General features: G+C 32.4%; 1 pseudogene; it reads right to left on the bottom strand.

The window, feature by feature from the left end:
• Nucleotides 1-1957: 1957 nt before the first annotated feature.
• On the bottom strand, nucleotides 1958-15595 carry LOC111622358 (annotated as a pseudogene).
• Nucleotides 15596-16574: the final 979 nt, after the last annotated feature.

The raw sequence follows: 16574 nt of genomic DNA on the forward strand, positions 1-16574 counted from the left end.
AGCAGCTGCAGCTAATTCGAAAAGTGGAGGGCAAGGCTATGCATGCTGTCATTGCAAAAAGAAGTGTTTCACGAATAAATGCAGTTGTAAAAGCAAGAGACTCTTGTGAAATTCAAAGTGTCACAACAGTTTAAGTTGTTGCAATAAATAAGATTGTATANAAGTGTCTGTAGAAGTAATTTTTCAAAATATCCTTTTTTGTGATAAAGTTTTAATATTTATTACTATAATCTAAACACGTTAATCCTTAAATATACAAGTATATTTAGGCCACAAGTATATACAATATACTTGTGGCCTAAAACTCCATGACTTCTTACAATGTGGCCCAGAGAAACATGAACGTTGTACACCTCTAATGTAAATGAATTGTTCTTCATCACGGGACATGCAAAACCTTTAATAGATGTTTAAATAAGCAAGTTTTCAGCTTTAAGACATGAAAATTAATTACTCAGCAAAAGCAATTGCAAAGAAAATTAATTGTTTCCAACTGTAATCAACAATTTTGTAAAGTTTGAAGACAAATATAGACAAAAGATATCAACTGGTTGACCTTCAAAGCTTACATATAGAGAAAAATGTAGTATTTTGAGGGAAATCAAAAGCAAACAAACATCTTTACGAAAACTAGCATCAAAACCAGAACTTAATGTATCAAATTCTACAATTGAAAGAATTGTTAGTACATGTCAGCATCTCATCTATAAGAAAAAAAAAATCTGAGCCATCACTAATCTTCTTCTATGAGGAAAACACTTGCAGTGGACATGGGAGAAATGAGATGGACAGACACATGGAAGCACATCATCTGGAGTGATGAGAATAAGTTTAATTCTAATGGACCAAATGATTGGACTTGTTATTAGCATGATTTAAGGGGCAAGGAAGAAATATTTTCAAAATGGCAGCAAGGGGGAGGTTCAGTGATGATATGGGATGGGTTTAGTTGGTTTGGCAAGACAAATATTACATTCCTCAGTGGTCGAATGAATGCGAATCATTATCAAGACATGCTAGAAAGTTTTCTTTTTCCTTGGGCTGATGTAATTGCTGGAAATCATTGGTTTTTCAAACAAGATCCACACAGCTAAATCAACTTATTATGGGTGGTTTTCAGTAATGGAGTCCCAGTTATTGATTGACCAGCTCGTTCCTCAGATTTGAATCCAATGGAAAACCTCTGGGGAATCTTAGCTAGAGCTGTATGAGTATATGCTAGCAGGTGCTAATATCAGTGTAGATGAGTTAAAACATGCAATTAATATCCATTGGAAAAAATAACTACAACAGTCCTTCAAAAACTTATACAATCAACGTCAGATTGTATCTACAAGGTTCTAGTGAAAAAAGGGAAAGTGTATTAGTTATTAGTGGATTATTATTAAAGATCTGTAACAATACTTTCTACTGTTCTAGTTATTTTGTATTTTATGACTTTAAAATTTTGGGACAGAAGGAAACATGATTTTGATTTAAATTAATTTATTGCTAAATTGTTAAACAATATAATTACATGATTTTTTTAGTATCTTTACTTGTAAGTTGTAACTACCTCAAAATTAAACTGGTTCTGTTATGATAATTAGTTTAGCTTTTATATGCATAACAAGTTGTGCCTTTTAGTGATGTAACGAATATTCAGTTACTATTCGGTATTCAGCCTATCTTTCGCTATTCGGCCGCATACCGAATACCTAAAAACAAGAGTAAGAAATAACAAAAACACAGTAAATTAATCATTTTGGTACAGTAGGTGATCGGTTAACGAACATAATCCGTTCCAAGACTTTTTTCGTTATCCGAATTGTTCGTTAACCGATTATCGATTTACCATAGGTTTCTATGGGAATTTGATTAATTCATTCCGAAGACTCCAAAAAATAAAAATATATATACTTTTTTACTACGTTTATTTATATGTAATAATAAAAATACATATATATACAGTCTTGCATTTTTATTACTCATGTTTTTTCCGTTTGTAGGGGTTAAAGAATCTGTCCAATGTCGATTGCTTTTCTCTTTTCTTCAGGATTTTTCGAAAGTAATTAATAGCGCTGTCGTCGTAGAGATCCCCAAGCCTATTAACCTCAACTTGGTTTGGATGCCATTCTAAGACCGTTGTTCTGACATCCTCCCACTTCTTCAAAAGATCTTTAATAGCAGATGTTGGCATTGATCCTTTTTCATCTTCCTCTTTTTCAGAAGAAAACATATCTCGCTGAGTTTCTTGGTTTTCTTCATTTAAGCGTTCTTGGAGTTCTTCTGTCGTCAGATCAGTTTCAGATTCCATTATGAGCTCTTCAATGTCATCTTTATTTACTTCCAATTCCAGATCTCTAGCAGTTTTCACAATTTCATCCATAATTTCAGGGACATCATCTCTCTCTCTCTGAATGCAGGAGGGAAACAGCTTTCGCTAAGCAGAATTCAACTGTCGTTGAGTGACTTCTGACCATGCCTTTTGAATGAGCCGTATAGCTTCAAGAATATCAAATTTTTCTTTCCAAAACGTTTTTAATGTCATCGTTGAGGAGAACTGGCATGCTTCAAAACACCGACGAAACAGTGCTCGAATGTACAATTTCTTGAAACCTGCAATAACCTCTTGATCCATTGGTTGGATCAACGAAGTGGTATTCGGAGGTAGAAACTGAACTGTCAGCCAGGGAAAATCTTCCAACAAATTATCTTCAAGGTCTTTTGGATGTCCTGGTGCATTGTCCAATAGCAACAGTGCTTTTAATGGCAATTCATTGGTCTGAAGGTAATCCTTGATGCTCGGAGCACAAACTTCAAACAGCCATTCTTTGAAAAGAGCCTGCGTGACCCATGCCCTTTTATTCGATCTCCACATCACTGGCAGTTTTTCTTTAATTATGGAATTTTTTTTGAATGCTCTAGGGTTCTCAGAGTGATAGACAAGAAGCGGGATAAGCTTCATATCACCGCTAGCATTAGCTCCCAAAAGTAACGTCAATCGGTCTTTCATGGGTTTATGCCCAGGAATATTTTTCTCTTCTTTCGTAATGTAGGTACGGTTCGGCATGCGCTTCCAAAATAAACCAGTTTCATCACAATTGAAAATTTGTTGTGGACAATATCCTTCTTTTTTAATGAGTTCTTCAAATTTGAGACAGAACTTCTCAGCTTTTTGTTTATCTGCACTAGCAGACTCACCGGGAATTGCCACATGTTTAATGCCATTTCTCCTTCTAAACTTTGAAAACCATCCAGTAGTGGCTTTGAATTCTATCTCCTCATGTGATGAATGTGGAGTTTGTTTCTTCAATTCTTCAAAAATTTCTCTAGCTTTCTCTTGAATAATAGTCATACTAGTTACATCTCTTTTTATTTCCCTTTCTTTTATCCAAACTAAAAGCAATCTCTCCATTTTTTATGGATGGAACATCTTTGTTTCTCAGATGTGATTTTCGTTACTCCTTTAGCTCTTTGAGTCTTGATTATATCTTTCTTAGCTAAGATTGTGCCTACTGTAGACCTGTTCAAGCCATACTGCCTAGCAACATCAGACATCTTCTGCCCATTCTCTACTTTGGTTATTATCTCTTGCTTGGTTTCTATGGTGAGCACAGTTCTTGACACTCCACTCTTTTTATGCTCCATAATATTATCAATTTCTGTTTAAAATAAAAAGTTCAGCAAAGCACTCACAAAAATTCAGAGATCAGAAATCAACTAGCGCATGAAAAAATTATGTAAATGTGAGGCCCGAATAAAATTCGAAATTTTGGTATTAAAACGTTAACGAATACCCGATAGGACAGTTAAGCTCTCATTTTTAGAAAATAAGAACCGACGCAAACTTATGGAGTGTCCGACAGTCTCGCGAAGACTATAAAAAAATTATTTGTCAGAAAAATAAACAAAAAGCTGGAATTACAATGAAGTGTTTCAAAGTTCAGGGAAACACTGTCCGATCGGCATCGGGTTAAGCGTCGATGTTAACATCTCCCGCGCTCGGAAAGGTTTCGAATTGTTACCTGAAGACAAGGGAAAATCAATCGGCATTTGTTATTTTCTGTCGCTTCTTTTTTGTGTTTGTGCAGTGAAGTGTTCGTTATCCGAACATGTGTTCGTTGTCCGATCATAAAAATCTTTCACGAAAGTGTTCGTTATCCGATCACCCACTGTATTTAGATTTAATGTTATCGAATTAGTGTTGTTTGTTTATATTTATTTATAACTTATAACATGCACAAAATAAAAAATAAAATAATATTAGTCACATGTATTCACAATTTATAATTACAAAGATCAGCACACGTTCACACCTATTCGTTCGAGAATCGTCGCACATCCGAGGGTCTGACCCTGCCTATCCTTTTTAAGCGCTCGTCTTTGCCCTTTCTTTTCTCTTTCCTCTATCGCTATAGTCATGTATGCCTATGCATACATCATTATATGCGCTCACGATACTTTCGATTCGTCACTTTTCCGTCGTAGATTTCCCATTTTACAATTGCGTGACTCATATCTTGGTGATAATGGAGAGAAGAGACAAATAGGACATCGATGTAAGTCACAGTTATGATTTCACAGATTCGAGACAGCTTGGTAGTGCGAACGGCCCCAGGCTTTCGCCCGTGCAAGCTAAGTGACTTTCATTACAAGCATTTAGCTTTCCGAAGTCTATGACAACAATTGTTTGGCATTGCCGCCCACGAATTTCACACCAATAAGCTGTCTCGACTTGTTCGATTATGTTATCAACTCAATTTCATATTTATTTTCACATTTTAACTTTGCGGTCCTTCTCTGTTCTTTTTCCGTTATTTACACGTGTAGGTCATTTCATTGTTATCCACATTTGATATCATCATTTATCACATACTGCCATGACGCTCATGACTGTCCGCTACAACTGTCAAGAATTAACGCGATTGACGAAGCGTAGTGACAGAGGGCCAATAGAGAGCAGGGTCCTCGCCATAATGCGGTTTGCGCGCCAATTTTCGCACGTGTGTTAATCAAGCCAAATATTTGGCTATTCGGCCACGCTCTTGGCCGAATATACTATTCGTTGCATCACTAGTGCCTTTATATTTATGGAAAGCACTTTAGCTTGCCATAGGTCTTTGTTGACATGGTAAAAAAGACCTTTCTGACAATGAATGATAGTTTGCCACTCCTAAGTAATAGAGAAGAATTTAATAATTAATTACACTTTTGAGTGTTTTACACGACGGGTCATTAATTAATTATTTTAAAAAGTTTAAATGTTTTAAAGAAAAAAAAAGGCAATTAACTTCTGTAAAAGCAATAACTGGGTGTAATCAGTCTAGAAAATAGCATTGACTGGCAATTTTGATGTTTGTCTGAGTTTGAAATTCAATAGAAGCTTGAAATTTTTTAAAATTTTCACACTTTCAAACTTTGTTATTTTCTTTAACGTCATATTTAGTAATTAAGCACCTCTGATAAGGTAGGAGGCTTGACTAATTCTTGAGTCTAATTATTGCAACTGATGTAAGTAAATTCTCCAATAAAGTAGAGTTTTGGAAATTTTATATGAATGTCATTAAAATAAAGCAACAATATTTTCTTATGAAATTATAATTATTAAAATTATTGAATTAAATTAATATGAAATCTAAATTACATATAAAGACAAATAATATAAAAATGATTTTGGAATCGAAAAATTTTATTAATATTTCTTTATAATATTTGTTTTATTAATATTTTTATTTAATTTTATTTTTCTGCTTAAGAGAATCTGATGAAGTTGATAAAAGGCATATAATCTTATACAGGGTGTTCGGAAATTCCTGTTACAAACGTCTAGGACTTGTAGAGGGGAGTGAGTACATAATATTTTGATCGGGGACCCATGTCCGGAAACGTACCGTTTCGTTTCTACGATAATTTCAATTCACATGTTTAACTCTTGTTTGTAACGGGAATTTCCGAACACTATGTAGATGGCATATATTATAACAATACTTACATACGCTGTCTTATCCTCATACAAAACAACTTCATATCCTAAATACATAAATGTTATGTTAAGCATTCTCACGTCTTCTTCCGATCCATATCTTTTATCTTCATTGTAATTAAAATTGAAATTGTTTAAAATAACGCACGTCCCGTGTGGTTTACATTGCATCTTATAACACTGTAAAATTTTAAAATAAGTTCAAATATATGCCATACCTAGAATATATAAAAAAAAGCCAACAGCTAACTCGATATACATNGCTCTAAAAAAAATGAGGAAAGAAAGACTGATGATTATTGTTTGTTCAAATGCAAATAGAAATCACAGACTTCCATTAACAGTGGTTGGGAAAGCTAAGAAACCAAGAGCTCTGAAAAGTGTTTTAATTGCCTGTTGATTATTATGCCCAAAAAATGCACGAATAGATCAAGAAATTTTTACAGCCTGGTTTTTAAATGTATCTATAGTTCAGATGAAATTGTATCTTAAATCTAAAAATTTACCAGAAAAAGCACTTTTAATTATGAACAATGCCCCCAGCACATCCAACAAATGATTTAGAAGTTGATAAAAATATAAAATGTGTCTTTCTTCCCCCCAACACAACATCTAATTTAGCCAATGAATTGTGAAGTGATTGAAAATTTGAAGCATTGCTACCAGAAAATATTTATTTATTGTGATATGGGTAGAAATATTAACAAATTTTGGAAACAACACACTACTAAACATGAAATTTTCAACAATGACAAAGCATAGAATAATGCTCCAAATTAAATATTATCTTGAAGTTGGAATAAAATTTGGCTATCAGATGAACTTAATGGAAGTAACAGTGATGAAAACAAACAATTGCTAGATGATGCCCTGTTCTATTTGAAACACTTTTCAAATAGAACAGAGTGATGTAAATGACTGGCTAAATTGTGGATAGCTCAGATTTGGAATATGAAATTTTGATCAATAACGAAAGAATAGAACGAGTAACAAACAAGAACATAAAGCTAGGACACAACAAAGCAAACAAAGGTAATGACGACAAAGACAATATATCTAATTTTTGACATTTCAATTGCAACGAAGTTGAGGAAATGTTATTAAAATGCATTGAATGGTATAAACAGAAAAATGAGGCAGAAATTCCAAACTTAGATCACAATGAGGCATGTGCACAACTTAGCAATCACAAAGCAATGTGAAAACTTTATAACTTTATACCTTTTATAACTTTATAAACTTTATAACTTTATATGGTATAAGCATTATAACATAATGTGAATACTTTATAAATGTACTATGTATACACATATAAAGACAAAAGAATAATTTTTTAACCCCTCTTTGGTTGCACGTGACACGTGGTTACGGCAATAAATCGCATCGTTCGTAATTCGCATCGTGATATAAACAATATCTAGATAGTTGACCAGGTTAAAGAAATTATTGTCAGCTGAATGTTAATTTATGGATGAGAGCCATCAAACCTATAGAAATTTATATCATAAAATCATATCTTCTAGACACCAATATCAATAAATTAAACAAACTTCCCTGTGCCAGCGGACCGTACTAGCTAGATCCAGACGTCAACACACTAACAGGTGTGCGTGTAAATCATTAATGATGTCATAGTTCTCACCCCCTCAAATTTGGTATAAAGAGGGCTTGGACGCAGTCCACAGGGCTGACATCAACTGACAATTCCCGCCACCCTATCCGTCGCTACCTCGCCATAACTGCCGTGACAATCCAGGAACGTTCTTATCAACGACCCATAATACGGATCGGGAACTTAGAGGTATTGTTTTTGGATATCTATTTGTAAACTCTCTCTCTCTCTGAGAAGTTTCTCTCCGAGAGGTCTCTCCCTCGTCTCTTAATTTAACTTAGAGGATAGGAATTAGATATTCCATAAGAAAGACGAATCATTGTCGCGACATAGAATAGGATTTTTGTAGCTCTTCATTTTCGCCTTTGATATGTACTATTTTGTAGTTGTTTATTAAATTTGTTATTCTTTCCAACCTGTGTATTTATTCGGGAACCTGTCAACTTACCCATTAACCTCCCCACTCATTTCATTTTGCCCTCCTATAAAGCCATCCTCTGACGGAGCTGCCAGTAAGTGGGGACAACTAACCCCCTCGGTTCTCACAGCATTATATTTCATCAATCCAATTAATATAACAAAAATTCAGAAAAATGAATGGAATAATCAGTTGATAAAAACATATATTTATCGTAATTGTTAAAGAAGGAAAAGTTTACAAGAGTTGTATTTGTTTATGTTTAGTTATTAGAATAAGTAGTTTTAATTATAAACAAAATTTACTGGTTTCGTATTAATGCTTAATATTGTAAAGGATCAAATTAAAGTAGAAAAACTAATAAAAATAAAATATTGATAAGAGATGATTACTATATTAAGGATAATATAATATATACAATTGATATGAATACAAACAAGATTATTCAAATAGATTGTTCTTTTAGAAATAGACAGACGACTAAAAAGAACATGACTGACAAGAGAATCATATCGAATTAAGTTTAGATCCCTCAAATAAGAAAACAGTAATTGAAAATAATTTTAATAAAAGCTTCGTAAAACTAGAAAATAGTAAAGTAAAAGTAAAGGAAAAATGGTAGTAAGGTAATGATAGTAAAAATATGAGAGAAGACTAATAGACAAAAAATTTTTGTTCAATAGGGTTTTGGAGAATATAGAGTCTTTGCGAAAAAATTATAGTCTTACTAAATAAATTCATAGATCCAAACGTTATAATTGGTTTTACGGAAACCTGGATGATAATACGAAGTGACAGTCAAAGCTAATAGTTAACAAACACTTGGTTATAGTATTTAATAAATCAAAAATGAAAAAAAAAATTTAATCTACTAAGTAAAAGTAGCTATTATAAATATAAATTTAATAAAGAAAATAANAGTTCTTACTTCACGTTATTAGTAAATACAGCTGTATTATTATAATCTGGCAACCCTGAAACCAGACTTGAATTAAATTAAATTCAACATTCGGCATAATTTAAATTAAGACTCAAAATAAATTTTTTATTTAAAAAAAATGCAATACAGTAGACCCGCGATAATCTGGCCCGTCTAATCCGGAACCCCCTATAATCCGACATGCCTATATGCAGCGGGCTGAAGAATGGTGCATCGTACAACAAACTTTTACTTTTGAGAAGACTGAGAGACAAGCCCTTATTCTCGCTTTTAGCCAATGTAAGAGAAAAGAAAATTGATGAACGTTTGCATGCACCATAAATTTATTTGTTTATCCATTTTCAAATTAAGATCATACATAGTATGTACCTTGGAAATACATATGTTGTATGCAATTGATTGACATCAATATGTTTAGTTATTATCTTTTTGCAAGTGCTATAGCATTAATGACGTTAATTTTATAATAAACCCTATGCTATCTATTGTGTTGTTTAATTCACTAAGTCCTATATCGTATATTATGTAGTACATAAACATTTGATCTTACCATTTTCATAAGTATGTAATTTGTTAGATTAGAAAGTACTCCTTTTCAAAAAGTTCCAAACTACAAGGGGTGGATGGCAGTACTCTATAGTCCGACAAATTTGATCATCCGGCACCGCTTTTCAAAACGTTTGTCGGATTACCGTGGGTCTACTGTATTTTCATTTTATCACTAACAGATAGTTTTTTTTTTTTTTTTAATACTCTTTCCGCCCTGTGGGCACTATGAAAGCCTCGTATAACAACTTATGGGTTCGGCCAGGCCCACAATGAGGCGACCGGGTGGTGAGGGACAAGGCCCGGCTTATCCGAAATTTTCCTGGGAATTCCTCGACCTGTACGGATTCGATCCCAGGTCCCCCAGAGCAGTAGGCTGCCACCTTGCCCTCTTGGCCACCCGGCCCTCACTAACATATAGTAGCAACCTGCCAGTTTTGTTATTATCTACAACTATGAATTATATATTTTCTTAATATTAATTGCTAAAGAAATTCGTTGCTGTTTATTTCTATTTTGAAAATTGTTTGTTTTTCAATTCATTTGTGATTGTGGAAACTATCAGTTCTAGGAGAAGACTGCATGGTGATCTCAATAAAAGTTAGAGAATGTCAAAACTTCAGAGACAGAGGTTGTAAGAAATTATTTATTGGACAATATAAACATATATATGTCCAATAAATAATTTATCCAAAGGGAATGGATTTATCTTACGGATATCTTAAGGAAATGGCAAGAATGGTCATTGCAATGTTATCTTATCTTATAGCATATTTTGATCAGATTTTATTTTTTAAACTTTTTAATTGTTCTTTTTTAATCTACTAAATGTATTGGTTGTTGTACACACAGTCGTAATGCACGTAAAAAATCTTTCCTTTCCATCCAAAAATGTCAATTAAATATAACCCAGAGCTCTTTACCCGTGTGCTTACTTAAATGGTTTATCTGGAAGACCTACTTTATTCAGACTTGTTCGTTTTAACAAGACGTGCAAAATCTTATGTATTTTTATTGATTGTTTTCGTTTATTATTATAATATATTGTACATATATATACAATATATTATATTTAAACACGATTTCAGTATTTTAACGTACTTTACATGTTAATTTTATTTTGTATTTTTATTTCATTTTTACAATTAGCTTTTATTATTTCTTCATTTTTTACTACTGCTGAATTATAAATGAAGAGCTTATCAAACATTGAGTTATTTTTACATTTATTATGTTGATCTATGATTACAAAGTCATGTACTGTACGTATAGTAAATCCATTAGACCAATCTAAAAGCATTTGGACTAAAATTTACGACCCATTTCAGTAAGAATTGTTTTGTCGCGTAACAAGACCCATACAATAACACAACATCCTTATGCTTAAATTATAATTTTACAGCATAATATAATCAAAATGAAATATATAATGTAAATAAAAAATTAACTGTCGACAGTCACTACACGTTTAACATTTCTGTTCGACATTTCTTTTACATACATGTTATTCCGATTTTTGTGTGTATAATTTTAATAATATTCTTATTTCGTGTTTCAACGCCATTATTTTGTATATTTTATACATATTATTTACTATTTTATTGACTTTTTGATATTTTGCTGTTATCTAAGCGTTTTCTATTGGGATGGTGTTCTCTCTTATGTATTTACATTACGTGTATTAAATAAAACTTAAAACTAAAAACAAAATATTGATCGATAATAAGCAATTTCGAATCTTAATTTCTTTAGACATATGTTAATTTTTTATCCCCAAGGAAATTGATCTTTAGGTGAACAATGTTCAATGATTATCTATTACAACACATTATATTATTATTAAACTGTAAAGTGGACTTATTAAAAATAAATTACTTGCATAATCACAACAAGTCAGATAATTATATATACGAAATTTTGCATTGTGTAAATAAAATAGAAACTCTTCTGTTATATCAGCATTTTTTCAAACCCAATTTAAGTTTGGATGGATATGTAATGAAAGAACAGCTCTAACGCATGGACCACATATATTCATCAGAATTTTAATGCATCAGCTTGCAGCGTTCATCGCATGTGACATTATTTCATAAATTAAACCACATGCAATATGAAAATTCTATAAAATATGTCAAAATACTTTATCACTTAACCAAAATTGAACTATGATCATTTCAAAGAAGAGATATAAAAGCATTGCATTGTGAAGGACCGAAACCCTTTTGTTTTATAACAGTATCGCCCCTCTAATAAACCTCGTAATTAGGTGAAAAAAGGAAAACAGGGGACTTCTGCAGTCAATGACCGAGACGCTCTCCTCAAATAAGAAAAAAAAAGGGAATGTTAAATTATCAATGAAAGAAATCTCCTCCATTTGTTTAACGGTAATTCTATAGACGTCAATATCAACAAGACGGGAATAAGAGATGTTTCCTAACCCTTCTTTGGTTGCACGTGACACGTGGTTACGGCAATAAATCGCATTGTTCGTAATTCGCATCGTGATATAAACAATATCTAGATAGTTGACCAGGTTAAAGAAATTATTGTCAGCTGAATGTTAATTTATGGATGAGAGCCATCAAACCTATAGAAATTTATATCATAAAATCATATCTTCTAGACACCAATATCAATAAATTAAACAAACTTCCCTGTGCCAGCGGACCGTACTAGCTAGATCCAGACGTCAACACACTAACAGGTGTGCGTGTAAATCATTAATGATGTCATAGTTCTCACCCTCTCAAATTTGGTATAAAGAGGGCTTGGACGCAGTCCACAGGGCGGACATCAACTGACAATTCCCGCCACCCTATCCGTCGCTACCTCGCCATAACTGCCGTGACAATCCAGGAACGTTCTTACCAACGACCCATAATACGGATCGGGAACTTAGAGGTATTGTTTTTGGATATCTATTTGTAAACTCTCTCTCTCTCTGAGAAGTTTCTCTCCGAGAGGTCTCTCCCTCGTCTCTTAATTTAACTTAGAGGATAGGAATTAGATATTCCATAAGAAAGACGAATCATTGTCGCGACATAGAATAGGATTTTTGTAGCTCTTCATTTTCGCCTTTGATATGTACTATTTTCTAGTTGTTTATTAAATTTGTTATTCTTTCCAACCTGTGTATTTATTCGGGAACCTGTCAACTTACCCATTAACCTCCCCACTCATTTCATTTTGCCCTCCTATAAAGCTATCCTCTGACCGAGCCGCCAGTAAGTGGGGACACTAACCCCCTCGGTTCTCACAGCATTATATTTCATCAATCCAATTAATATAACAAAAATTCAGAAAAATGAATGGAATAATCAGTTGATAAAAACATATATTTATCGTAATTGTTAAAGAAGGAAAAGTTTACAAGAGTTGTATTTGTTTATGTTTAGTTATTAGAATAAGTAGTTTTAATTAAAAACGAAATTTGCTGGTTTCGTATTAATGCTTAATATTGTAAAGGATCAAATTAAAGTAGAAAAACTAGTAAAAATAAAATATTGATAAGAGATGATTACTATATTAAGGATAATATAATATATACAATTGATATGAATACAAACAAGATTATTCAAATGGATTGTTCTTTTAGAAATAGACAGACGACTAAAAAGAACATGACTGACAAGAGAATCATATCGAATTAAGTTTAGATCCCTCAAATAAGAAAACAGTAATTGAAAATAATTTTAATAAAAGCTTCGTAAAACTAGAAAATAGTAAAGTAAAAGTAAAGGAAAAATGGTAGTAAGGTAATGATAGTAAAAATATGAGAGAAGACTAATAGACAAAAAATTTTTGTTCAATAGGGTTTTGGAGAATATAGAGTCTTTGCGAAAAAATTATAGTCTTACTAAATAAATTCATAGATCCAAACGTTATAATTGGTTTTACGGAAACCTGGATGATAATACGAAGTGACAGTCAAAGCTAATAGTTAACAAACACTTGGTTATAGTATTTAATAAATCAAAAATGAAAAAAAAAATTTAATCTACTAAGTAAAAGTAGCTATTATAAATATAAATTTAATAAAGAAAATAAAATCTTTGTAATGCAAAAACAATGAAATATTGTATGTAAAAAATTAAATAAATTTGAAGTGTTTAAAACAGGTGTAAAAAAACATACTAAATGTGATGTATAAGTTAGAATATAAATATATGTAAAACTAAATTTGTGTAAATAATTAAGAAATCGTGAAATCAAACCACCCCGATTGTAACAGACAAAAGGCTAATGTTCATCGAAAAGTTATTTTATGTAAAGTTGAGAAATTGTATAAACACCCCCTTGTAACAAGCTATTGCCTATTATGTTAATAAACATTAATTAATTAATTTAAAAAATTGTACATTACATGTATGAACAATTTTCATCTTAGCAAAAAACACTATCCTAGAAACAGGAAAAAACTTTATATTAAGTTAAATTTAAATACAGTAGAGCGTCGATTTTCCGAATCAATTGGGGACTGGGGTTGTTCGTATAACTGATATTTCAGAAAACTGATTACGTACGAAAAAATAGTTTAACGTATCCGATGTTGAAATTTCTGTCCGATGCGTGTCGCTTCGCGTCGAATTTTCGTCGATATTAAGCCTAACGAAGACTATTGTATTGTTAAAATTTATTTTTTTAATTCGTACAAACAAAATAGATATATTGAAAAATATAAAAATAATAAAAAATTATACTTCAGATGTTAATTTAGTATCAAAAACGTAAAATATTTGAGTAGCCCAAGACATAGCCAAAGATAGAAGCGCCACAGCACTGGCGAAAATTTAAATTTGCCGGCTGGAATTCTTTCGGATAATTGATGCTCTACTGTATTTAAAATATTATCTTTATAACATAAAAAAATAAATCAGAGTTTATGTGAATTATTTTACATAACATTACATTTAGTTAATTAATCATTAATTACTGCACTGATTAACATCATATGCTATATGATTAAAATATTTTTAGAAATTCTTAAAACAGAAAACATCTTTTAGTTAATATCGAAAACAACACGACTCATTTTTATAATTTCAAGTTGTCATAACATACTGTAATATAATTTATAACAAGAAATTTAAATACCTGGGACGAAGATTGGGTTCTTGATTTTGGATGCTTTTTTTTCATGACGTTTCAAACTTGATTTATACTTGTATGATTTTTTACAGATGTTACATTTATATAGTTGTCTTTTAGTGTGAGATTTTATATGTCTTCGTAATAATGATTTGAATAGAAAGACTTTGTGGCATATGCGGCATTCGTTTTTTCTTCCGCTCGGGTATCTTGATGATCTCTAATTATAGAATTATTTAAACATTTAGAAGACTTCTCACATTAACTCTATTAATTATGAACTTGTCATTAAATAAAAAAAGTGTTAATTGTTGAAGAGAATAGTTGTAGGAAGAGGTGGGTTAAATAGTTTCAGCATTAGGAAGAAGGTTGCATGAATGTGTAGAAACAGGTTAAAAGTTAATAGTGAGTAATATTACTGTGACGTTGAGCATATTTCGACATGTTATCTGGGATAATAGGAATAAATATAAACAGCCTGCTGTTGGATTAGATCATGTTTCAACAAGCTGAATAAGTTCAGTATCTCTGTGGCCATCTAATGCCACACTCAGTTTATATCCAGCATTCGAATGCTACTGTGCTTGTATTTTTATTTCTGGAATATGGCTCGCAGAGGTTGTGTAATTTCTCCCGACAGCTTCTGTTATGTTTGTGCTAAATACACAGTGAAAAGTCAACAAAGAAACATAAATGAATTTGTGAAGAAAGTTTATTTTGCGTATTTCAAACTGAAACTTGGTTTTCAAAACAAAGCATGGGCTTCGCATAAGGTGGGCATAAGATGAGACAAAGATCGTTTGTGGTTTAAGGGTAAGATAAACTCATTTTGGTTTGGCATTCCTATGATATGGCGTGAACAGAAAAATCACACAACCGACTGCTATTTCTGTTCAGTAGATGTTAAAGGATTTAATAGAAAAATAAAAATAAAATATTTTACCCTTACCTTGACTGAGCTATTCGTCCAGTGTCCCGTGGTTCTGAAATATCAGATCCACAGCCACCTTCTAATTTAGATGACATCCTGAGTGAGTCAAAGGACTCAGACACATTAACTTCCCAGGACAAATCTAGCTCAGACTTTTCTGTTGACGAAGAACCTCAATTATTTTGTCAGAATAAGCTCAACGACTTAGTAAGAGACTTAGGTCTTTCAAAAGATGCAGCCTAATTGCTAGGATCAAGGCTAAAAAACAAAAACCCTCCATTATCTGCGACCTCATTTTCGTGATACAGGCATCGAGAGAGAGAACTTACTCAGTTATTCTTCAAGGAGGGAAATCTAGTTTATTGTAATGATGTTCATGGGCTCATGAAGTGCATCGAAATAGAATATGATTTATCAGAATTTTATTCATTGATTTGTTTAAAACTAACCTCAAAGCAGTCTTGCTGCATAATGGAAATGCATTTGCATCTTTTTCTATGGGACAGTCGATTCATATGGGAGAAAACTATACTAACTTGGCTACAATTCTTGAGAAAATCAAATATCAAGAGCATCAATAGACGGTTTGTGGAGATTTCAAAATACTAACCATGTTGTTGGGTCAGTAGGGAAATTATACAAAATATCCTTGCTTTCTTTGTTTATGAGATAGTAGAGCTAGACAGTTGCACTGGACAAAAACCAACTGGCCACCGCGAGACAGTTTAACCCCCGGCGAGAAAAACGTGATCAATACAACATTGGTTCACCAAGAAAAAGTTTATCATCAATTTCCTCTTCATATTAAATTGGGGCTCGTAAAGCTGTTTGTCAAATCATTGCCAAGAGATGAGGATTGTTTCAGATATCAGTTCAGATAAGTTCCCAAAACTGTCTGAAGCACAGTTAAGAGAGGGAGTTTTCGCTGGCTCCAACATAAGAAAACTTTTATCTGATCCCCTCTTTTTGGAAACAATGGGAGGAAAGGAAAAAGAAACATGGGACTCTTTCAAAAATGTAGGGCACAAGTTTTTTGGGCATACTAAGGACTCTGACTACAAAACCATTGTACAA

The sequence above is a fragment of the Centruroides sculpturatus genome, unplaced genomic scaffold, assembly GCF_000671375.1.
Source record: "Centruroides sculpturatus isolate CEXI.00-Female unplaced genomic scaffold, Cexi_2.0 scaffold7, whole genome shotgun sequence".
NCBI lineage: Eukaryota > Metazoa > Arthropoda > Arachnida > Scorpiones > Buthidae > Centruroides > Centruroides sculpturatus.